The sequence below is a fragment of the Macrobrachium rosenbergii genome, chromosome 18 (genome assembly GCF_040412425.1).
Source record: "Macrobrachium rosenbergii isolate ZJJX-2024 chromosome 18, ASM4041242v1, whole genome shotgun sequence".
Classification (NCBI taxonomy): domain Eukaryota; kingdom Metazoa; phylum Arthropoda; class Malacostraca; order Decapoda; family Palaemonidae; genus Macrobrachium; species Macrobrachium rosenbergii.
The window spans coordinates 19584779-19608176 of record NC_089758.1 but is presented as its reverse complement, the minus strand read 5'-3'; the positions used below and the strand labels follow the sequence as shown (position 1 = coordinate 19608176).

Genomic DNA, 23398 nt, shown 5'->3' with positions numbered 1-23398 from the left:
AGTTGTGTTATATCAAATTACTGACAATTCATATTAGAAAGGTAATAATTAATCTAACAGTGTTTGAACACCATGAAGAATCAGGTTCTAAATTAGCCCAAATTTTTAGTTAGTCTCACAAATTATTATCTAAAAATAAACATGCATTCAAATGAAAGTTTTAGCCTCTGTGGTACATATTTGAAACACACTAGTACAGTTGTTAAAGGACTTTATAATAGATAAATTAAATGTTTTGTAGTGTTATGAAATGGAACACTGAATTATATATAGTATGATAACTTTGATAAAGACGAGAAATATATAACAAATAATGAATATAATTTACAGAGCATCAAAATGTCCTTATTTCAGTGACTAAATGATGTCATAGGTTGGTAACGTTTCAAACCATAACTTACTGATTGAATGATTTTTATATAACGAATTATGCATTAAATCAGTTGTCATGATATCACATTCAGTGAAATATATTTATTTATTTTGTACACTTGGAACAACAAGCACACTTAACTTTCTCATTGACAGTTATTATTATTTTATCGCAATCCTGTCATGAATGTTATTTGAACCAAATCTTATTTTTTTCTGAAAATTATGCATCGGCCGGGAATCGAACCCGGGCCTCCCGCGTGGCAGGCGAGAATTCTACCACTGAACCACCGATGCTTGAGAAAACATGGAAGGATGCCCATCTGATCTTTATCTCGTCAGTCGTCATGCTTAGAGGCAGTCAGCTGTTCGTCAGTTACCGCCTGCCAACTTAATTTCTAATTCATCTTTTTGAAGGCTAGTCTACATTCCCGGTACTTAACACAGGTTTTTTTTAAGTTTCTCTTCACTTTACTATAAAATCACATTTTTCTTATTTTCAGCCCAATATATTATAATATATCATTTATAATACATATGTGATGTGTTCCTCCAAATATCATACTCACTTGTATACATTTTAGTTATCAAAGCAGTTTAAAGACATAAAATACTTATGAGGTACCAATTACTTAAATTGGTGTCGAAAGTAATAGTAAATCGGACATTGAATCAATCTTTATTCTAAGTTCAAGTTTTATGCTGCATGATTAGAATTCATTAAAACAACTACTATAGTAATTCCAAAGTATTTTCGATAGAAAGATATAGCTGTTTCAGCGTTGTTACTGACGCCTATATACTTCTCATTACTATTCAAAAACAGGAAAATATACGCGAATTCACACAACCTGTATAAATAATATTTCTCAGGACATTTCACAAGGTCAGTAAACTTTTAGTATCAGTTTTTATTTGATAAATTTGTATGAAACAATTGTCTCCTGTTCAAATACTATTTGAGAAAGAAAAAGAGAAATAAAACAAAAGAAAAATATATACGAAAAAGAGAGACTAGGACAGATTATTTGACAAATGAGTTGTTCTATGGCTACAGAAACCTAATCCCCCAAAAAATGAACAGGACACTAAAAAGAAATTGGTATAGATGAATAAATAATCTCGTTTTGCGTTAACACACACACACACACACACACACACACACACACACACACACATATATATATATATATATATATATATATATATATATATATATATATATATATACATACATACATACATACATACATAATATACATATATATATATATATATGTATACATACATACATACAGTATATATATATATATATATATATATATATATATATATATATATATATATATATATATATATATATATATATATATTATATTGCAGAATGTATCCGAAAAATGCCATTTCAGTTGGCGCTTTATATAACATACCTATTTAAATATAAGTCTATTCTTTCTTTGGCTTTCAAGTAAGTCTCCAAGGGGAAATCAGTTTTTCCCACCACATCCCGCTGTCAAGTAGCTTTCAAGTGTAGCTGAGATTTGCCTTATCATGTCTTCATTTAGACCTCTGAAGTCCCAGTCATGGATAGAGTAGGGAAGGAAATAGTGATAAAGTGAGGTACAGGTACAGAGACTATAGTTTATAGCAAACCAAAATGACAACAAACATGTGGTATATTTTAGATGCTGCCACTTTTCCCATATTAGATTCATAAACCTTGACCTTAGGTTGGATATTGAGTAGATGTGGCAGACACGTTGCCACATTTTCCCCATATCACTTCAGAAAGGGTAAACAGCTTGGCACTATTGTTTAGAGTATCTAATCATAAAGTCATAAAATGAGAGAAAAAACTGAAGTTTGAAGACAAGAAAACGATGGTTTATGGTGAAACAAAAGTCATAGTAGAATGAAGAATTGATATCATATATTAAACTGAGTTGATCACAGGTTAGGATAAGGATTATTTACTTTCTTATCATTTAAATGAATTACATAAATGCCAGAAACCTAGCCCAGACTCATTAGTAATGTTAAATTATACAATAGGATAAAGAAATGGAGTTATTGGCTACTCAAGTGATGATAGATTGTTGTAGATTAATTTGGTTTTGTCCCTGAACGAACGGTCTCTTGCTCTGGGCAATCCATGGAAGGGATAAGTAGGATTTTATAAACGGATGAAGAACACTGAATTGAGGGAGACATATTATCTGTAGTAGGATAATAAGTCAGGATGAAGTTTGGTAACATAGCTGCGAAAGGTTAAGATCAATTTGGTTGGGATGTTCATATAATTAGCGGTTAATCCTGAGAATGTACCAGATTTTGCATACCGTCTAACTGTGTGTGTTTACTTGCAAGTGACTTCATATGAAAGTAATGTATGCATGTTCATACATGCACACACATGCACAAACACACTCACGCACACACACACACACACACACACACACACACATATATATATATATATATATATATATATATATATATATATATAAATTGATGCGTAAATAGAGAGGGAAAGAGAGAGAGATAGATATATCTTTAATTGTGTATGTGCTGATGAAGTCGGTATCATGTTATTCCCTCTGTGAAGGAAACAGATTAAAATAAATCAAAGACTTTCTGCAAAGTCTGTGGTTGACAACATGCATGAAGAAGGTCACAGAAAACGGGAATTAAGATCCCCAGTGGATAAGCTGGCGCCGGGAGGAGCCAAGAGGATTGCTTATATGGCGCTGATAATGACTCGTCATTTTCAGCGTCGACAGAGATGTACAAAAAATAAAAGATTTTAATGCTTTCTCAAGCATCGGTGGTTCAGTGGTAGAATTCTCGCCTGCCACGCGGGAGGCCCGGGTTCGATTCCCGGCCGATGCACAATTTTGAATGGAAGAGGCATCCAGGTTGATTCCCAATAGCTAATGTTAAAATAGTGCTCGCAGTTACCATTAAGAGTGTACCAGACTGATTAGCTGAAATATTTCTGCAGTGTGGATCTTAATGCTTTATGGTGACATGCCTTACTTGAAGTTTAAGGATTAAGTTGGTGGCAAAGGCATGCTAGGGTTATCGTTCATATTGATATCAATATGGAGATATATAGCCTATTATTATTATCACTGATCAAGGCAAATCGCCTTTCAGGAAATGGATGACTGACGTGTAATTTACTGGTCTGGTAATTCATAGGCATTCAGTTAAAATCCTAAAGGTGGTGCTTAGTCTATAGCTGTTACTTCAAAGTGAGATTGGCTACTTCTGATATAGAAGTAGTGTTTCATCATTTATATCAAGGAAATGGTGGTACTATAAAGTGGTAGTCATGTACAATAAAGCCAAGGAAAAGATCGCAATTTATTATACAGCTGCAGGAGTTGTCGATGAACTATACATATTTGGCCATTAAACCTATACCAACTACCATGATTGCCAATCCTTATCAGTGTCCATTCTACCCCTCTATCATTACCTTTCCTATTTCACTATTATCAGCTCTACATATTCTAAAACTGTGCATCGGCCGGGAATCGAACCCGGGCCTCCCGCGTGGCAGGCGAGAATTCTACCACTGAACCACCGATGCTTAGTGTATATATAAAATTGTTGCCATTTGCTGATCCTAATCTTGTCTAGTCACTGTCTACTTTAAGAAAGCTAGTTGTCGCCGGTTGTCACCAGGCTTTCAACAGAGGTGATTTCAATTCCCATTTTCTATATCTAAATTTCACGCCACTGTAGTCTTTGAAAAATTATTTTATTTTTTTATTGTATGATTGTAGATTCTTCTTCCTCTCTAAAATTACAGAATTGTTTTTCAATAGAAAGTTTAGATGAGCAATAAACATTTCTCTTTTTTCAAAAACTGAAAGCAAAAGCCCAGTAATATTATACCGTTAGTGAGGAGAAATTACCACTGTATCTGTCAGCGTTAGTGCCTCCCACACCTCATTGTTGTGTTATATCAAGTTAATGACAATTCATATTAGAAAGGTAATAAGTAATCTAACAATGTTTGAACACCATGAAGAATCAGGTTCTAAATTAGCCCAATTTTTTAATTATTCTCACAAATTATTACTTAAATAAACATGCATTCAAATGAAAGTTTTAGCCTCTGTGGTACATATTTGAAACTCACTAGTACAGTTATTAAAGGAGTTTATAACAGATAAATTGAACATTTTGTAGTGTAATGAAATGAAATGCTGAATTATACACAGTATGACAACTTTGATAAAGATGAGAAATATATAACAAATAATGAATATACTTTACAGAGCATCAAAATGTCCTTATTTCAGTGACTGAATGATGTCAGAGGTTGGTAACGTTTCAAACTATAACTTGCTGATTGAATGATTTTTACATAACAAATTATACAATGAATCAGTTGTCATGATATCACATTCAGGGAAATATATCTTTTTATTTTGTATGCTTAGAACAACAAGCACACTTAACTTTCTCATGGACAGTTATTATTCTTTTATCACAATCCTGTCATGAATGTTATTTGAATGAAATCTTTATTCTTTTCTGAAAATTGTGCATCGGCCGGGAATCGAACCCGGGCCTCCCGCGTGGCAGGCGAGAATTCTACCACTGAACCACCGATGCTTGAGAAAATATAGAAGGTTGCCTATCTGATCTTTATCTTGTCAGTCGTCATTGCTGAGAGGCAGTCAGCTGTTCGTCAGTTACTGCCTGCCAACTTAATTTCTAATGCATCTTTTTTAAGGCTAGTCTACATTCTCGGTATCTAACACAGGTTTTGTAACGTTTCTCTTCAATTTTACTGTAAAATCACATATTCTTCTTATTTTCAGTCCAATATATTATAATCTATTATTTAAAATACATATCTGACGTGTTCCTCCAAATATCATACTCACTTGTATACATTTTAGTTGTCAAAGCAGATTAAAGACATGAACTGCTTATGAGGTACCAATTACTTAAATTGGTGTCAAAAGTAATATTAAATCTGACTATGAATCAACTTCTATTCTAAGTTCAAGTTTTATTGTTCACCTGTAGAATTCAATAAAACAACTACTATAGTAATTCCAAAGTAATTTTGATAGAAAGTTATAGCTGTTTCAACATTGTTACTGACGTGTATATACTTGTCATTATTATTCAAAATCAGGAAAATACAAGCGAATTCTTACAACCTATATAAATAATGTTTCACAGGATATTTCACAGGGTCAGTAAACTTATAGTATCGGTTTTTATTTGGTAAATTTGTAAGAAACAATTGTCAACTGTTCAGATATTATTTGAAAAAGAAAAAAGAGAAAAGAAACAAAAATAAAAAAGATACGAAAAAGAGAGACAAGGATAGATCGTTTGACAAATGCATTGTTCTTTGGCTACAGAAACCTAACCCCCCAAAAATGAACTGGGCAACAAAATGAAATTGGCCTAGATGAATAAATAATCTCGCCTTGCATTAACACACACACACACACACACACACACACACACACACACACACACACACATATATATATATATATATATATATATATATATATATATATATATATATATATATATATATATATATATTGCTGAATGTATCCGAAAAATGTCATTTCAGATGGCACTTTATATAACATACCTATTTAACCATAATTCTATTCTTTCTTTGGCTTTCAAGTAAGTCGCTAAGGGAAAATCAGTTTTTGCCACACACCCTGTAGTCAAGTAACTTTCAGGTGTAGCTGAGATTTGTCTCGTTATGTCTTCAGTTAGACCTCTTAAGTCCCAGTCATGGAGAGAGTCGGGAAGGAAATAGCAGATGAAAATGAGGTATAGGTATAGAGACTATACTTCATAGCAAACCATATTGACTATGAACATGTAGTATGTTTTAGACGTTGCCACTTTTTCCAGATTTGATTCATAAAACCTTGACCTAAGGAGGGATGTCGTGTAGATGTGCAGACACGTTGCCACATTTTCCCTATACCAGGTGAAAAAGGGGAAGCAGCTTAACTCTCTTGTTCTACATACCTAATTATCAAGACAAAATGAGCTGAGGAACTGAAAATTTATGACGAGAAAACGATGGTTTATGGTTAAAAAATCACAGTAAATGAAGAATTGATATCATACATTAAACTGATTTGGTCACAGGTAGGATAAGGATGATTTATTTACTTATTATTTAAATGAATTACATAAATGCCATCTAGCCCAGACTCACTAATAATAATAAATCACACAATGAGTTAAAGAAATAGTTATTGATTCCTCAAGTGATGATAGATTGTTCTATATTAAGTTGGCCCTGTCCCGGAGCGGTCTCTTTCGTCTGGGTATCCCTTGGAAGGGATAAGTAGGACTTTATGACAGGATTAGCTGTAGTAGGATAATCAGTCAGGAAGAAGTTTGGTAACGTAGCTGTGAAAGGTTAAGACCAACTTGGTTGGGATTTTCGTATAATTAGTGGTTAATCCTGAGATTGTACCTGATTTAGCAAACTTATGTGTTTACTTGCAAGTGACTTCATTTGTAAGTAATATATGTATGTTCATGCATGCATACACATACACACACATACATATATATACATACACATACACACACATACATATATATACATAGATAGATAGATAGACAGATAGATATACTTTTAATTATGTATGTGCTGATGATGTCGGTATCATGCTATTCCCTCTGTGAAGGAAACAGTTAAAATAAAATCAAAGACTTTCTGCAAAGTCTGTGGTTAACAGCATGCGTGAAGAAGGTCACAGAAAACAGGAATTAAGATCTCCAGTGGATAAGCTTGCGCCGGGAGGAGCCAAGAGGATTGCTTATACGGTGCTGATAATGACTCGTCATTTTCAGCGTCGACAGAGATGTATAAAAAGTAAAAGATTTATGCTTTATGGTGATATGCCTAACTTGAAGTTTAAGGATTAAGTTGGTGGTGAAGACCTGCTAGGATTATTGGTCATGCTGATATGTGTATTTTAATTAATATGGTGGTAGATTATTATTATTACTAATCTAGACAAATCTCCTTTGAGGAAGTGGATGACTGACCTGTATTTTACTGGTCTGGTAATTCATAGGTCAGCAGTTCAAAACCTAAAGGCGGAGCTTAGCCTATAGCTTTTATTCCTAAGTGAGATTGCCTGCTTACGATGTAGAAGGAGTGGTTGTATACTTAATGTCTAAGGAAGTGGTGGTACTATGAAGTGGTAGTCATTTACAATAGAGCAAAGGAAATGGTTGCAGTTTACTGTACAGTTGTAGAAGAGGCTGTACATAATACTTTACCATTTACCAATACCAACCCCTATCAGTGTCATCCTATCCCCATAGCATTACCTGTTAATTTTGCTATCATCAACTCTTCATATTCTAAAACCATGCATCGGCTGGGAATCGAACCCGGGCCTCCCGCGTGGCAGGCGAGAATTCTACCACTGAACCACCGATGCCCAGAAAATGTTAAGAAACTGTCACCATTTTTCGATCCTAATACTGTTTAGTCACTATCAACTTTAAGAAAGCCAGTTGTCGCTGGCTGTCACCAGTCTTTTGACAGAGGTGATTTCAATTCCCATTTTCTATATCTAATCTTCATGCTGTGATGTTCACTATAGCTTTGAAAAATTCCTCTCTTTTCGTGTTAATGCTGTAGTTTCTTCTTGCTCTCTAAAATGACAGTGTTTTATAACAGAAAGTTTAGATAAAAAATAAATTTTTTGGTATGTTAAAAAAACATAAGATAAGGTCCAGTTACATGATATCCTCAGGGAGAAGTAATTATCACTGTACCTCACAGCATCAGTGCCTCCCACACCTTTTATTTGTGTTATACCAAGTTTATGACAATTCATATTTTAAACGTGATAATTAATCTGACAGCTTCTGAACATCACGGAGAGTCAGGTTTTACATCAGCCCAAATTTAAAGTTATTCTCACAAATGCTTTTAGATAAACATACATTCAGATGTAAGTTTTAGCCTACTGTATGTGGTACGCATTTGAAACTCACTAAAACAGATATTGAAGTACTGTAGTTTATGGTGGATAAATTAAATATTTTGTTGTGTCGTGAAATGAAAGACCAAATTATGTACAGTATGATAACTTCAACATAGACGAGAAATATATATACCAAATAATGAATAAAATTTACAAAGCATTAAGATGCCCTTATTTCAGTGATTGAATGATGCTGTAAATTGATAAAGATTGAAGCTATACCTTTACTGATTGAATGATTTTTACATAAATTAGATGTAATAACACCTGAAATACCAATAAGTATTTTGAATCAGCATAAGGAACGCCTTTGGCACTTATGCAATGAATCAACTGGCAATGCAATAAATCAATTGTCATGATATCACAGTCAGAAGAATACTTTTTATTTTGTAAACTTAGAGCATTAAGCACACTTAACTTTCTCTTTGACAGTTATAATTCTTTTATGATAACTTCTAACATCATCCAATTAACAAGTTTTCTTAATCATGTCATGAATCTATTTGATCCAGATCCTTATCCCTTTCTGAAAATTGTGCATCGGCCGGGAATCGAACCCGTGCCTCCCGTGTGGCAGGCGAGAATCTACCACTGAACCACCAATACTCGCAAATATATGGAAGGCTACCTATCTAATCTTCTTTATCTCGCCAGTCATTATCGCTTTGAGGCAGACAGCTGCTTGTCAGTTACTGCCTGCCAACTTAATTTCTAATTCATATTTTTAAAGGTTAGTTTGCATTCTCGGTATTTAACACAGGTTTTGTTAAGTTTCTCTTCTTTATTATTATAAAATGACATATTCTTTTTTCAGCCCAATATTATAATCTGTTATTTATAACACGTATGTGCCAAGTTCCACCAAACATCATAGTCACTTGCATACATTTATGTCGAAAGTAATAGTGAATCTGATTATAAATCAGTCTCTATTCTTAGTTACTCTCATTAATGTATTGAATAATACTGACAAAATTGCAAGTTTTATGGTGCACATTCAGAACTCACTAAAACAACTAGGTACCATAGCAATGACAAAGTAATTTTGGTAGAAAAGTTATAGCTATTTCAACACCGATATCAATGCGTATATAGTATCCCAGTTTGTATTTAATGACTTTACAAGAAACAAGTATCACCTGTACAAGATATTGTGGACTAAGCTAAACGACTAAAATCTATTTTGTTAAAAAAAAAAGGACAAAGAATAAAAAGCAAAAAAATTAAGAAAAGAGAGGAAAAGTGAGTGAGAGAAACTAAGACAGAATGTTTGACAAGTGCATTGTTCAATGGCTACAGGAACCTCACCAAAAAAAAAAAAAAATGATGAACATGGCTATAAAAAGAAATCGGTATAGATGAATAAATGATCTCGCCTTTCCAGTGTATATATATATATATCTATATATATATATATATATATATATATATATATATATATATATATATATATATATATGTGTGTGTGTGTGTGTGTGTGTGTGTGTATACTGTATATACATTATATATATATATATATATATATATATATATATATATATATATATATATATATATATATATATATATATATATATATATTATTTATTTATTTATTTATTCATTTATAGCACATTGTATCCGAAAATGCCATTTCAGAGAGCGCTTTATAAACACACTTTAACTCCAATTCTATTCTTGCCTTGGCTTTTAATAATCCCCCAGGGGAAATAAGTTTTTTCCACCACACCCTGCAGTCTCAGATAATTTCCTTGTGTAACTGAGATTTGCCTCGTCAGGTCTTCAATTTAGACCTCTCAAGTCACAGTCATGGATAGATCCTGGAAGGAAACAGCGATGAAAGTGAGGCATAGGTACAGCTGGATCCTGACAGAGACTATAGTCTATAGTCAACCCAAAATGACTACGAACATGTAGTACGTTTTAGACGTTGTTACTTTTCTCAGATTTTACCTAAGGTGGGATATTGTGTAGATGTGGCAGATACATTACCACATTTTCCCTATACCAGGTTAGAAAGGGTAAGCAGCTTGACACTATTGCTCTCTGTATCTAAACGTGAAGACATAAAATGAGCAAAAGAAACGAAATTTTATGAGAAAAGGATGAATTTACAGTAAAAAAAAAAAAAACAACAACAATAAATGAAGAGTCGATATCATACATTAAATTATTTTGATCACAGGGTAGGATAAGGATAATTTAGTTTCTTATCGTTTAAATGAATTACATAAATGCCAAAAATCTAGCCCAGACTCACTAATAATAATAAATCATACAGTGAGATTAAGAAATAGAATGATTGACTCCTGAAGTGATGTTAGATTGTAGATTAAGTTTGCCTTGTCCCGGGACGGTCTCTTGCTTTTGGGCAGCCCGTGGAAGGATTTTATGACCGGATTAAAGAACCCCGAATTGAGGGAGGCAGATTACTATAGTTGGATTATAAGCCAGGAAGAAGTTTGGCAACATAGCTAATGACCCCCATGGTTGTAGTCATTTTGGTTAAATTGTAGCTACGTAGGTTTGAGACTTATAATTAGCAACGCTGACTCTTTTCCCATCCTGCCGAAGGAGATATTCAATTCTAATCCAAAAAGGTACACTTTCAGGATTAACCTCGAGTTTAAGGTTAAACCTGAGAATAGACATAATAAAGTATACTGTCCAGCTAATTGTGTTTACTCACAAGTGACTTCATTTGTAAGTAATGTATGCATGTATATGCATGCACACACACACACACACACACACATATATATATATATATATATATATATATATATATATATATATATATATATATACAGTACACACACACACATATATATATATATGTACTGTATATATATATATATATATATATATATATATATATATATATATATATATATATAATATATATATATATATATATATATATATATATATATATATATATATATATATATATATATATATATATATATATATATATATATATGTGTGTGTGTGTGTGTGTGTGTGTGTGTGTGTGTGTGTGTGTGTGTGTGCGCGCATGTGTGTATAGACAGGCAGGTAGATAGATAAATAGATATTCCTTTAATTACATATGCCTTGATGATGTCGATATCGTGCAATTTCCGCCGTGAAGGAAATAAATTAGAATAAAATCAGAGACATTCCCTGACTGTGGTAGTAGCATGGATGAAGAAGGGTCACAGAAAACGGGAATTAAGATTCTCCAGTCGATAAGCTGGCTGCGGGCGGAGCCGAGAGGATTGTTTGCGATGCTGATAATGACGTGTCATTTTCAACGTCGATAGAGATGAATAAAACTTGAAAGATTTCACTAATTTCTGAAGCATCGGTGGTTCAGTGGTAGAATTCTCGCCTGCCACGCGGGAGGCCCGGGTTCGATTCCCGGCCGATGCACAGTTTTGATGAAATTCAAAGCATTTATATAAAGAATATAGAGAACATTGCCAGCAATAGAGAGATGCTATCTCATGACAAAAGTTGGTTAACCGTGATGAGTAATATATAGCATGACAATAACTAGTAAGTTAAGAGTAATTTATAGTATGAAAATACCATGTAAGTTATGTGCAATTTATAGCCTGACAATAGCAAGGAAGTTATGAATAATTTATCGACTGACATTAACAAGTGAGTTATGAGTTATGTATGACCTTACAATAACAAGTTATGAGTATTTTATAGTATGGCAATACCAAGTAAGCTATAGGTAATTTATTGACTGACAATAACAAGTAAGTTATGGGTAATTTATAGCCTGACAGCAACAAGTTAGTCAAGAGTAATTTATAGCCCCACAATAGCAAGTAAGTTTTGGGCAATTTATAGCCTGGCATTACCAAGCAAGTTATTTACTTCAGCTGCACCTGAGTGAAATAGGTACAGATATTAATATTAGTGTGCAGTATCGTTCGTGCCACTGTCATCGGCATAATTCAGGATTTTCATCATCATCGTCATTAATTTTCCTTAATTTAGATAACAATAAGTCCTATTTAATGACAACATTTAGTTTGTCAGTTTATGCCATTACTCAGTCTTATAGATTGTGATATCTCTTATTCTCTCATTTATGACACCACTCACAACTATATGCTGCAACAGCCTTAAATGATTTTGTATGGTTATTATTGTAAGGTCATCCCATGAGTGTTCTTTTTTCTATTCATGGCACCAGTCAATATGACAAAACACTGGATTATTCAAAATCTTTATTTGTGACATCATTAGGCGCATAAATGATATTAATGTAATTTGAGGATATGACATCCATCATTCATTCATGGAAAATCTGGCCAATTCCTTCCAATAAATCTGACTTTGTATGAAGCAGCCAATGAAAATGATGGCTGTTCGTACGAGATAGCATGTCAGTTAAGATATCGCATGCATCATTGACATGATACGCTCTGGTACTACATTGCATATCTCATAAAGTGTCCTAGTCCATTCAGTTAAGCTCCATTCATTTTGACGATTGAATTCCCAACACAGACCATCCTGCCAATCCAAGATATTATGACACTGGGGAATGAACAAGAAGAATATAAGATTTTTTAGTAAAAGAAAGAAATTTAATTAACTATAAGAACAAAAAACATGAATTAGAGATTGCGTTGGGAGGCAGTAAATGACGTCATCAACTGACTGGCTTGAAACGGCAACGATTAGTCGAGATAGAGAAGATGAGATGAGCAACATCTCACATTTTCTCAGGCATCGGTGGTTCAGTGGTAGAATTCTCGCCTGCCACGCGGGAGGCCCGGGTTCGATTCCCGGCCGATGCATAATTTTGAAAAAGGCATAAAAATCCGAACAGAATAAGATTCATAAAAAGTTTAAGAAGGCTGGTATTGAAAATGCCTTGTTGGTTGTTGTTATGACTTATAGCAAAGGAATTATGACCTGATAATAAAAAAAAGTCAAGTATGTAAAAGAATAAAATAAGAACAAGAGTTCCTAGAATCAATCAATTTGTCAGTCTTAGACATCAACTTTACTGCAGCATTACGTTATATTACTTTCCGGTGATTCAGGATACTGATCAATGTTTTAGGGATCATAATATCTAATATATTATATGAAACACTGGTCTGTCAGTCAAGTTATAACATCAGTTTTTATCTACCTATGGCATTGTTCAGTTACTGAAATAAGGACATTTAAACCTCGGTAAATCTTATTCATTATTCATTATCCCGCATCTTCGTCAAAGTTTTTATAATGTAGATGATTCGGTCTTTCACTATGTGACCTTGTAAACTATGTAAATTATTCACTGTAAAGTACTTCAATATATGGTTTTTGGAATTTTAAATGTGTACCCCAGAAGTTAAAATATTCATATGAATGCATGCTTATTCAGAGGTATTTGTGAGAATAACTTCAAACTCGGACTGATTCTTGACGTTTAGTAACTATTAGATTAATTATGAAGAGCTAGTATTCCTGACAGGTTATGATTATTCTGTTACAACCTCAGTTCAGTATAACTATATTTGGATTTTGCGTAAGCCATTCTGTAGTGTCTTTCTTTCGTCAGCTGATAACCTTATTTCTTCCTTGGATGCATTGTGTATTACCACCATTTCCTTGGCTGTGTTGAATGCTGTCACTGCTTCATGGCTGTAATGTATACCACCACTCCAATTTCCTTTATTGTTCTTTACACCAAAAGCACCTCTTAGGCTTTACTGAAAACAGCTACTGCTTCCTTGCCTGTATTGTATACAACCACCACTTGCTTGGCTGTACTGTATCCAGCTAACATTTGCTTTGTTATATTGTATAAATCGATCACTTCCTTGGTTACATTGTATTCTGACACCCCTTTCTTGGTTATACTGCATTGTGACGCTAATTTCTTAGCTGCATTTTGCATAGTCACCACTTGCCTGTATTGTATACCATCACTACTTCCATGAGTGTATTGTTCCTTGCCTGTTCTGTACACTACCACCAGTTGCTGTTTGTACTGTATAACTACAGCAGATCCTTGGCTGTACTGTATACTACTATCACTTCCTTATCTGCTTTGTACATCAGATTCGATTTCTTGATGATACTGTATACTCCCACTACATCCTTGGCTGTAATGTTTACTGCAGCCTATTTTGTACTGTAAATTGGCAACTTTCTCTTAGCTGTAATGGTGATTGACACCATTTCTTCTTAGCTCATATTGTAATCCCACTGCCATTTCTTTTAATGTAAGGTATTCTACCCACACTTTCTCAGCTATACTTGATAATGATACTACTTCCCTCTCTGTATTATTATACTGCTGTCATTTCCTTGGCTGTACCATATGCCCTGTGACTTCCTAATGTTACAGTAAAACAACAATTCCTTTGCTGTTCTTTGTACCATCACTTCCTGACCATGTTGTATAATTCCACCACTTCCTTGGCCGTACTGTATTCTACTACCACTTCTCCAAGTATATTGCATACGAGCTTCACTTACTTGGCTGTGCGGAATACTGCTACTACTTTCTTGGTTGCATTGTATATCAGCTTCACTTCCTGGGGTTCCACTGTATGTTGCCACTAGTTCCTCAGCTGCAATGTCTATCAGCTTCACTTCCGCAGCTGTCCTGAGCTGTATTGTATATAAGCTTTGTATATTACTTTCACATCCTTTATACTACCATCACTTTCTTAGCTGCATCGTATATCAGCTTCATATATCAGCTTCACTTCCTCAGCTATACTTTATACTGCCTCTACTTCTTTGACTGTAATGTATGCCACCATCAGGTGCTTAACTGTACTCTATCATCAGTCATTATGTTCCTACGGACCTTATGTAAATATAACGAACTTGAGGGTCACCTGCTTTGAACATTTTAATACATTATTTTTAAGTGATGATGGGAAAATATTGTGATAGCAAGAAAACTAGTTAAAAAGTGAATTTCCTGGTGTGGATGATTTGCCTTTGGGTTACCGAAGATTGTTTGTCAGAAAGGTTTTGTAGTTCATCAACTCTATAGGAGGCATACATCCTCCTTGGCGAAAACTAATTCTGGGCAAGTCTGCAGAATAAATAAATAGCATTTCTCAGCACTGACAATAAGAGACCTGAAGCAGAAGATAAGAGCAAAAGGTTTATCATACCCTCGGAGCATCGGTGGTTCAGTGGTAGAATTCTCGCCTTCCACGCGGAAGGGCTAGGGTCGATTCCTGGCTAACGCACGGCTACGGAATAATAGAAAATCAGGCATACAGATGCAAATTGTGGCAAAAGCTAAGCAGGAGGAATGATAGATTAATACTATATTTGGTGGGGAATTCGTTGTTGTCTCTAATTAAGAAATGAGTTTGCTAGGGGTTATGTGATTTGGCCCGTCCTTTGGTTGCTCAGATGGTTTTAACGTTTATTGACATTGATAACTTACATTTATTTTTGCTTTTAAATGCAAGTATTGCATAATGTACATTACATTAAATCAAACTCCATTTTCCCATTATCAACGGTTTGGCGTATTTTAATTTCAGTTTTTTAAGTAAAGAATGAGGATTATATTTTTTTCACGAGTATTCTGTGTAAAAAAGGCAACTTGTTGTTGAGAGTAATTATCTTTATATTTGTTTAATATTTTCATTCTTTTCCAGTTACATAATACCAATCAAAACCAATTTTGAAGTCTTATGTTCTTTAGATTAATTTCTTTTCCTGATCATCGGATATTATCAGACTACCTTCACATATTCTCATTTTTCTTTGAATCATCTTATTGTTATCAAGTTTCTGGATGTTTTTAAGTCCGTATTTTTCATTATGTGCTTAAATTATGTCCTTTTAGGAAATATTGTAAATTTTTAGAGGAAAGAAAGAAAAACAAGGATACAACGCGTAAATAACATACATGAGACAAGTCATAGAAAACGGGATGGCATAGGGAACAGCCAGCTTTCTCGACATTGACAGGAAGAAACTACATGAAGGATATAAAAGTAATAGAAGCACTGTTATTTAAGGCATCGATGGTTCAGTGGTAGAACTTTCGCCTGCCACGTGGGAGACCCTGGTTCGATTCCCGGCCGATGCGACGGCTTGTTGAAATAAAAGAAAATTATGAGAAACATATAATCAAACAAATATATATTGCGAGAAAATCTTGACAATAACAGGGAAACTGAAATCAGCAAGTAGATGTGAGAGAAACCGGAAACTTCAGTGGGCATTTTAAGGTTCATTGATAGTGAATACTGAGAGATCCAAGGTATAGCTAGTACCCCAGGATGTGTTGCTTGGAATTGATGAGGAAATGTACAGTTAAAGTTTCTTAATGTGTCATACCTTGACCACAGTGACGAGGTCCCCTAATTTTTGTGAGACTTTTGCCTTTAAGGTGCAGAACAGCTTACTTCTCACTTTCAAGCACCAGTGATTCAGTGGTAGAATTCTTGCCTGCCATGCAGGAGGCCCGGGTTCGATTTCCGTCTAATGCAAAGGTTTTTAGTTCGAAGCAGTTATAGTGAAATAGAAGCAATTATCATAAATCTTGAGGAAAATAAAAGGTAGAAAGGTTATGTGAATTTCTAACAAGTGTGAAAGTAAATGGCATTTTATGTTAGAAAAGATGCCACCATTTTAGTTTTCTGCAAAAGAAAACTACTGAGATGGCTGTGTCTGTCCGTCCACACTTTTTCTGTCTGCATTTTTCTGTCTGCCCTCAGATCTTAAAAACTACTGAGGCTAGAGGGCTGCAAATTGGTATGTTGATCATCCACCTTCCAATCACTAAATATACCAGATTACAGCCTTCTAGCCACAGTAGTTTTTATTTTATTTAAGACAGTTAGCCATGATTGTGCATCTGGCAATGCTATAGGACAGGCCACCACCGGGCCGTGGCTGAAAATTTCATGGGCCATGGTCCATACAGCAATATACTGAGTCCACCAAAAGATAGATCTATTTTTGGTAGCCTTGACTATACGCTGTAAAGAAAACTAGATTGCGCTGAAGAAAATTCGTCTCATTTTTTACTTGTTTTCTGTTGTTCTGTACACAGTTTCTACCCTCATTTTATAATAGTTGCTTAATATTTTGCAAAATCATACAAGAGCTCCATTCTCATATAAGTTTTTATTGAAAGTGAATTCTGAGGGAACCAAAGACAAGGAACTTTAGGATGTATTAGGTTACAATCAACAGGTTACTACAATTTAAGCAAAATGATACCCAATGAAGAATATAAGTTGTTGTCTGGTCATTTCCTTACTCATTTTTATCTGTTAACACCATAATATGCATCTTTTAATGAACATAATGTTCTAAGCTGCTTGCATTCTATGAGGCTCACACTTTCAAATTGCATAAGGCACACTTCTCATCACATTTTCTAAACATTGGTGGTTCAGTGGTAGAATTCTCGCTTGCCACGCGGGAGGCCCGGGTTCGATTCCTGGCCAATGCAGAGGTTTTAGTTCAAAGCAGTTGAAGTGAAATGGAAGTATTAATCATAAGTGGTGAGGATGATAATAATAGGTAGAAAGGTTATGTCAAGTGTGAAAGTTCATGACATTTACATGTTTGAAAGATGCCCATACTTTCTATTGTGCTGTTTACAGTTTCTGCTCTAATTTTATATTGTATTATTTATATTATTATATTTTGTAAAATCATACAAGATCTTTATAGGCATCACAAAAATTTTTGATAATGAATTCTGAGGGAGCCAAAGTCAAGGTGCCTAAGGATGTGGTAGGATACAATCAATAGGCTGACCAATACCTTATAAAGTGTATAAAGGTATTGTCTGGTCATTTTCTTATTTATCTTTATCTCTGAGTTTCATAATATGCATCATTAATTAGTCATAATGTCAATGCTGCTAATATTCTATAAGGCTCTTGCTTTTAAAGTGCTAGCTGGATATTGCACTTAACATTTTCTAAGCATTGGTGGTTCAGTGGTAGAATTCTCGCCTGCCACGCGGGAGGCCCGGGTTCGATTCCCGGCCAATGCAGAGGTTTTAACTCAGAGTAGTTAAAGTGACAGGGAAGCATTAATCATAAATGTTGAGGAAAATAATAGGTGGAAAGGTTATGTGGAGTCTTATCAAGTGCGAAAGTAAATGATGTTTTCATTTTAGGAAAGATTTTACCATTCCTTGTGATACTCTGTATAGAATTTCTGGCCTCATTTTATATTAGTTGTTGGATATTTTGGAAAATCATAAAATAGCTCCTTTCTCACATCAGTTTTCATTGAAAGTGTATTCTGAGGGAACCAGACCCAAGGAACCTTAGGATGTATTAGGTTACAATCAACAGGTTATTACAATTTAAGGAAAATGATACCCAGTGAAGTTTATAAGTTATTGTCTGGTCATTTCCTTACTCATTTTTATCTGTTAGCTCCATAATATGCACCATTTGATGAACATAATGTTCTAAGCTACTTACATTCTATGAGGCTCATACTTTCAAATTGCTAATGGCACACTTCTCTTCACATTTTCTAAGCATTGGTGGTTCAGTGGTAGAATTCTCGCCTGCCACGCGGGAGGCCTGGGTTCGATTCCCGGCCAATGCAGAGGTTTTAGTTCAAAGTAGTTGAAGTGAAATGGAAGTATTAATCATAAGTGGTGAGGATGATAATAATAGGTAGAAAGGTTATGTCAAGTATGAAAGTTCATGACGTTTACATGTTTGAAAGATGCCCATTCTTTCTATTGTGCTGTTTATAGTTTCTGCTCTAATTTTATATTGTATTATTTATATTATTATATTTTGTAAAATCATACAAGATCTTCATAGGCATCACAAAAGTTTTTGATAATGAATTCCGAGGGAGCCAAAGTCAAGGTGCCTAAGGATGTGGTAGGATACAATCAATAGGCTGACCAATACCTTATAAAGTGTATAAAGGTATTGTCTGGTCATTTTCTTATTTATCTTTATCTCTGAGTTTCATAATATGCATCATTAATTAGTCATAATGTCAATGCTGCTAATATTCTATAAGGCTCTTGCTTTTAAAGTGCTAGCTGGATACTGCACTTGACATTTTCTAAGCATTGGTGGTTCAGTGGTAGAATTCTCGCCTGCCACGGGAGGCCCGGTTCGATTCCCGGCCAATGCAGAGGTTTTAGCTCAAAGTAGTTAAAGTGACATGGAAGCATTAATCATAAATGTTGAGGAAAAACATAGGTAGAAAGGTTATGTGAAGTCTTATCAAGTATGAAAGTTAGTGATGATTTCATTTTAGGAAAGATTTTGCCATTCCTTGTGATACTCTATATATAATTTCTGGCCTCATTTTATATTAGTTGTTGGATATTTTGGAAAATCATAAAATAGCTCCTTTCTCTTATCAGTTTTCATTGAAAGTGTATTCTGAGGGAACCAGAGCCAAGGAACCTTATGATGTATTAGGTTACAATCAACAGGTTACTACAATTTAAGCAAAATGATACCCAATGAAGAATATAAGTTGTTGTCTGGTCAATTCCTTACTCATTTTTATCTGTTAACACCACAATATGCATCTTTTAATGAACATAATGTTCTAAACTGCTTGCATTCTATGAGGCTCATTCTTTCAAATTGCTAACGGCACACTTCTCTTCACATTTTCTAAGCATTGGTGGTTCAGTGGTAGAATTCTCGCCTGCCACGCGGGAGGCCCGGGTTCGATTCCCGGCCAATGCAGAGGTTTTAGTTCAAAGTAGTTGAAGTGAAATGGAAGTATTAATCATAAGTGGTGAGGAGGATAATAATAGGTAGACAGGTTATGTCAAGTGTGAAAGTTCATGACATTTACATGTTTGAAAGATGCCCATTCTTTCTATTGTGCTGTTTACAGCTTTTGCTCTAATTTTATATTGTATTATTTATATTATTATATTTTGCAAAATCATACAAGATCTTCATAGGCATCTCAAAAGTTTTTGATAATGAATTCTGAGGGAACCAAAGTCAAGGGGCCTAAGGATGTGTAGGTTACAATCTATAGGCTGACCAATACCTTATAAAGTGTATAAAGGTATTGTCTGGTCATTTTCTTATTTATCTTTATCTCTGAGTTTCATAATATGCATCATTAATTAGTCATAATGTCAATGCTGCTAATATTCTATAAGGCTCTTGCTTTTAAAGTGCTAGCTGGATACTGCACTTCACATTTTCTAAGCATTGGTGGTTCAGTGGTAGAATTCTCGCCTGCCACGCGGGAGGCCCGGGTTCGATTCCCGGCCAATGCAGAGGTTTTAGCTCAAAGTAGTTAAAGTGACATGGAAGCATTAATCATAAATGTTGAGGAAAAAAATAGGTAGAAAGGTTATGTGACGCCTTACCAAGTGTGAAAGTTAGTGATGATTTCATTTTAGGAAAGATTTTGCCATTCCTTGTGATACACTGTATAGAATTTCTGGCCTCTTTTAATATTATTTGTTGAATATTTTGGAAAATCATAAAATAGCTCCTTTCTCTTATCAGTTTTCATTGAAAGTGTATTCTGAGGGAACCAGAGTCAAGAGACCTTAGGAAGTAATAGGTTACAATCAACAGGTTATTAAAATTTAAGCAAAATGTTACCCAGTGAAGTTTATAAGTTATTGTCTGGTCATTTCCTTACGCATTTTTATCTGTTAGCTCCATAATATACACCATTTAATGAACATAATGTTCTAAGCTACTTACATCCTATGAGGCTCATATTTTCAAATTGCTAATGGCACACTTCTCTTCACATTTTCTAAGCATTGGTGGTTCAGTGGTAGAATTCTCGCCTGCCACGCGGGAGGCCTGGGTTCGATTCCCGGCCAATGCAGAGGTTTTAGTTCAAAGTAGTTGAAGTGAAATGGAAGTATTAATCATAAGTGGTGAGGAGGATAATAATAGGTAGACAGGTTATGTCAAGTGTGAAAGTTCATGACATTTACATGTTTGAAAGACGCCCATTCTTTCTATTGTGCTGTTTACAGCTTTTGCTCTAATTTTATATTGTATTATTTATATTATTATATTTTGCAAAATCATACAAGATCTTCATAGGCATCTCAAAAGTTTTTGATAATGAATTCTGAGGGAACCAAAGTCAAGGGGCCTAAGGATGTGTAGGTTACAATCTATAGGCTGACCAATACCTTATAAAGTGTATAAAGGTATTGTCTGGTCATGTTCTTATTCATCTTTATCTCTGAGTTTCATAATTGCATCATTAATTAGTCATAATGTCAATGCTGCTAATATTCTATAAGGCTCTTGCTTTTAAAGTGCTAGCTGGATATTGCACTTGACATTTTCTAAGCATTGGTGGTTCAGTGGTAGAATTCTCGCCTGCCACGTGGGAGGCCCGGGTTCGATTCCCGGCCAATGCAGAGGTTTTAGCTCAAAGTAGTTAAAGTGACATGGGAGCATTAATCATAAATGTTGAGGAAAATAATAGGTAGAAAGGTTATGTAAAACCTTACCAAGTGTGAAAGTTATTGATGATTTCATTTTAGGAAAGATTTTGCCATTTCTTGGGATAATCTGTATAGAATTTCTGGCCTCATTTTATATTAGTTGTTAGATATTTTGGAAAATCATAAAATAGCTCCTTTCTCATATCAGTTTTCATTGAAAGTGTATTCTGAGGGAACCAGAGTCAAGAGACATTAGGATGTATTAGGTTACAATCAACAGGTTATTACAATTTAAGCAAAATGATACCCAGTGAAGTTTATAAGTTATTGTCTGGTCATTTCCTTACTCATTTTTATCTGTTAGCTCCACAATATGCACCATTTGATGAACATAATGTTCTAAGCTACTTACATTCTATGAGGCTCATACTTTCAAATTGCTAACGGCACACTTTTCTTAACATTTTCTAAGCATTGGTGGTTCAGTGGTAGAATTCTCGCCTGCCACGCGGGAGGCCCGGGTTCGATTCCCGGCCAATGCAGAGGTTTTAACTCAGAGTAGTTAAAGTGACACGGAAGCATTCATCATAAATGTTGAGGAAAATAATAGGTGGAAAGGTTATGTGAAGTCTTATCAAGTGCAAAAGTAAATGATGTTTTCATTTTAGGAAGGATTTTGCCATTCCTTGTGATACTCTGTATAGAATTTCTGGCCTCATTTTATATTTGTTGTTGGATATTTTGGAAAATCATAAAATAGCTCCTTTCTCATATCATTTTTCATTGAAAGTGTATTCTGAGGAAACCAAAGCCAAGGAACCTTAGGATGTATTAGGTTACAATCAACAGGTTACTACAATTTAAGCAAAATGATACCCAATGAAGAATATAAGTTGTTGTCTGGTCATTTCCTTACTCATTTTTATCTGTTAACACCATAATATGCATCTTTTAATGAACATAATGTTCTAAGCTGCTTGCATTCTATGAGGGTCATACTTTCAAATTGCTAACGGCACACTTCTCTTCACATTTTCTAAGCATTGGTGGTTCAGTGGTAGAATTCTCGCCTGCCACGCGGGAGGCCCGGGTTCGATTCCCGGCCAATGCAGAGGTTTTAGTTCAAAGTAGTTGAAGTGAAATGGAAGTATTAATCATAAGTGGTGAGGAGGATAATAATAGGTAGACAGGTTATGTCAAGTATGAAAGTTCATGACATTTACATGTTTGAAAGATGCCCATTCTTTCAATTGTGCTGTTTATACTTTCTGCTCTAATTTTATATTATATTATTTATATTATTATATTTTGCAAAATCATACAAGATCTTCATAGGCATCACAAAAGTTTTTGATAATGAATTATGAGAGAACCAAAGTCAAGGTGCCTAAGGATGTGGTAGGTTACAATCAATAGGCTGACCAATGCCTTATAAAGTGTATAAAGGTATTGTCTGGTCATTTTCTTATTTATCTTTATCTCTGAGTTTCTTAATATGCATCATTAATTAGTCATAATGTCAATGCTGCTAATATTCTATAAGGCTCTTGCTTTTAAAGTGCTAGCTGGATACTGCACTTCACATTTTCTAAGCATTGGTGGTTCAGTGGTAGAATTC

The 23398-nt window shown here is 34.5% G+C and overlaps 14 non-coding genes across 14 annotated transcripts; 11 read left to right on the top strand and 3 right to left on the bottom strand.

Annotated features, from left to right (window-relative positions):
• Positions 1–598: 598 nt before the first annotated feature.
• Positions 599–669, bottom strand: TRNAG-GCC (transfer RNA glycine (anticodon GCC)). Its single transcript has one exon. It is a non-coding gene; the product is annotated as a tRNA-Gly (tRNA).
• Positions 670–3190: 2521 nt separating this feature from the next.
• Positions 3191–3261, top strand: TRNAG-GCC (transfer RNA glycine (anticodon GCC)). Its single transcript has one exon. It is a non-coding gene; the product is annotated as a tRNA-Gly (tRNA).
• A 635-nt stretch (positions 3262–3896) lies between these two features.
• Positions 3897–3967, bottom strand: TRNAG-GCC (transfer RNA glycine (anticodon GCC)). The gene has a single exon. It is a non-coding gene; the product is annotated as a tRNA-Gly (tRNA).
• A 963-nt stretch (positions 3968–4930) lies between these two features.
• TRNAG-GCC (transfer RNA glycine (anticodon GCC)) lies at positions 4931–5001 on the bottom strand. The gene has a single exon. It is a non-coding gene; the product is annotated as a tRNA-Gly (tRNA).
• A 6741-nt stretch (positions 5002–11742) lies between these two features.
• Positions 11743–11813, top strand: TRNAG-GCC (transfer RNA glycine (anticodon GCC)). The gene has a single exon. It is a non-coding gene; the product is annotated as a tRNA-Gly (tRNA).
• A 1320-nt stretch (positions 11814–13133) lies between these two features.
• Positions 13134–13204, top strand: TRNAG-GCC (transfer RNA glycine (anticodon GCC)). The gene has a single exon. It is a non-coding gene; the product is annotated as a tRNA-Gly (tRNA).
• A 5121-nt stretch (positions 13205–18325) lies between these two features.
• On the top strand, positions 18326–18396 carry TRNAG-GCC (transfer RNA glycine (anticodon GCC)). Its single transcript has one exon. It is a non-coding gene; the product is annotated as a tRNA-Gly (tRNA).
• Positions 18397–18894: 498 nt separating this feature from the next.
• On the top strand, positions 18895–18965 carry TRNAG-GCC (transfer RNA glycine (anticodon GCC)). The gene has a single exon. It is a non-coding gene; the product is annotated as a tRNA-Gly (tRNA).
• Positions 18966–20012: 1047 nt separating this feature from the next.
• TRNAG-GCC (transfer RNA glycine (anticodon GCC)) lies at positions 20013–20083 on the top strand. The gene has a single exon. It is a non-coding gene; the product is annotated as a tRNA-Gly (tRNA).
• A 480-nt stretch (positions 20084–20563) lies between these two features.
• On the top strand, positions 20564–20634 carry TRNAG-GCC (transfer RNA glycine (anticodon GCC)). The gene has a single exon. It is a non-coding gene; the product is annotated as a tRNA-Gly (tRNA).
• A 498-nt stretch (positions 20635–21132) lies between these two features.
• On the top strand, positions 21133–21203 carry TRNAG-GCC (transfer RNA glycine (anticodon GCC)). Its single transcript has one exon. It is a non-coding gene; the product is annotated as a tRNA-Gly (tRNA).
• Positions 21204–21682: 479 nt separating this feature from the next.
• On the top strand, positions 21683–21753 carry TRNAG-GCC (transfer RNA glycine (anticodon GCC)). Its single transcript has one exon. It is a non-coding gene; the product is annotated as a tRNA-Gly (tRNA).
• A 498-nt stretch (positions 21754–22251) lies between these two features.
• TRNAG-GCC (transfer RNA glycine (anticodon GCC)) lies at positions 22252–22322 on the top strand. The gene has a single exon. It is a non-coding gene; the product is annotated as a tRNA-Gly (tRNA).
• A 498-nt stretch (positions 22323–22820) lies between these two features.
• Positions 22821–22891, top strand: TRNAG-GCC (transfer RNA glycine (anticodon GCC)). The gene has a single exon. It is a non-coding gene; the product is annotated as a tRNA-Gly (tRNA).
• The last annotated feature ends 507 nt before the right edge of the window (positions 22892–23398 follow it).